Source organism: Anoplophora glabripennis, unplaced genomic scaffold, assembly GCF_000390285.2.
Source record: "Anoplophora glabripennis isolate ALB-LARVAE unplaced genomic scaffold, Agla_2.0 scaffold282, whole genome shotgun sequence".
In the NCBI taxonomy this organism is placed as follows: domain Eukaryota; kingdom Metazoa; phylum Arthropoda; class Insecta; order Coleoptera; family Cerambycidae; genus Anoplophora; species Anoplophora glabripennis.
In genome coordinates this window covers 647092-649193 of record NW_019417443.1, presented here as the reverse complement: position 1 = coordinate 649193, position 2102 = coordinate 647092, and positions in this window count along the sequence as shown.

Here is a 2102-nt window from a genome sequence, read left to right as displayed (position 1 = left end):
TGTTGTCTTGCTTCACCATAAATTAAAACGATATCCATCAACTCTGAGTTGCTATACACGCAAGCCATTTTTGACACTAACTACTAAAAAACTGATGTAAATACCACAGATAACAGGTAAAAACTACCGCAACGACGGATTTCAGTATTAGGAGTCACATGGCTCTCCACGCGTATTGCAAATGACACTAGAGACTACAGTTGTCCAGCTATGTAGTGGTTTAATGTGCTATAACTTCAATAATTTTTTCTCAGAAACTATAAGGATTTTACAAAAATTTTTTTTACAATATTGACTCCATTTCTCATGCCGCATCTATTCCCAAATTTTTTTTGGAAAAATGTTGTGAATCACCATGTATACAGCCGCTAGATACCGTTAATGGATCACCCTGTATTGTAATTCATATTTTAAGAGTGTTTAATTCAAAATGAGCTCGGAAAGTGAAGAGGAGCATTTACCAAGGGAAGTATTTGAACATAAAATTAACCTTCGACGGTATGGTCAGTATATTCCATGTTAAAAAGTACACTGAAGCCAAAAAAAAAATGTAAATATTAGAAAATATACAAAACTAATACCATATTTGAAAAGCAAATCAGTTGGATACCGTCCGAAAAAGTCTAGAACTCTAACGAAAGAGGATTTGAATTGAGAGATTTTTACAAGAAACAACTTGCACTAGATTTCTGCTAGAAAAGGCAATTCAAATTAATATAAATCTATCAATTTAACTAATGTTGGAAAACTTTTCAAGTCATTTTAATAATTGGTGTTTCTGGAGCTTTGAGAACAGATGATCTACTGAAGATCGATGATACAGAAGACAGAGATTCAATTATTACAATAAGAATTCCCTATTCCAAAACTCGTACTCCGAGATGTTTTGTGATTTCAAATCCACACCAAATGAAGATATACCGCAAATACTATGCTTTACGTCTGGTAGTTACTACAAGTCGAAGATTTTTTGTGAAGTATGTCAGGGAAAAATGTGTTAACCAAGTGGTTGGTGTCAACAAAATAAGGAATGTGCCAGAAGAAATAGCAACTTATCTCAATTTGCCTCATCCGGAAACTTATACAGGGCATGCTTTAGTCGTTCTTCCGCCACTCTGTTAACCGATGCAGGGGCCGATATTACCACCATAAAACGACATGGGGATGGCGTTCTAATACGGTAGCGGAGACATATATAGAAGATTCTATATAGATACAATATATAATTACAGCATTGATAATGACGTTTTGTCAAGACCGAAAACATTTCGAGACCTAGGCGATGTATTTGATGAAAAAAATTCATTTAATAATCATATTGATACTGTTGTCTCCGAAGCTAATAATGCGTATGGATTTATAGTTCGCAACTGTCGTGATTTTTCAAGCTTAGATGTTATAAAGCTCCTTTACTTTAGTTACGTTAGATCGAAACTTGAATATGCCTCTCCCGTATGGTCTCCGCACAGTGGCGTCCACATTAATAAACTGGAATCGATTCAGCGTCGATTTTTAAAATTTTTAAATTTTAAATTTGATGGCTACTATCCACATATCGGATATCCGCATGAGGACCTTTTGAGTAGACACTCCTTTATTAGCCTTGAAACTAGACGGAAATACATTTCGCAGGTCTTTCTTTTCAAAATTTTACGTAATTTGGCTGACTGCCAGGAATTTATAGCCAAATTATCATTCTCTATACCTAGACTTAACTCTAGAGAAAACGAAACACTTTATTTACCAACTCCTCGTACTAATGTACTCAAACATTCACCACTTTATGAAATCAGTAACAACTGTAATAAAAATTCTCTAGATATCTTTAATTGCAGCCTTAATGACTTAAAAAAACTTTATTTTTAACGTCTGGTAGTTTAAATATGTAATTTTAATCTTCATTTATGTGTATTATTTAGTGTATAGTGTATTTATTTCCTTCTGTTTTATGATGTATTTGTATTTTTTTTGTTTGTTCTTTTTAATTTTTTAAGTGTTCGTAATTAATGTATTTCTTTTATTATTGTCTGTAAAATCCCTGTTCTATAATTGGGTAGTACCTGTTAAACAGTGTATTAAATAAAATAAAATAAAATAAAATA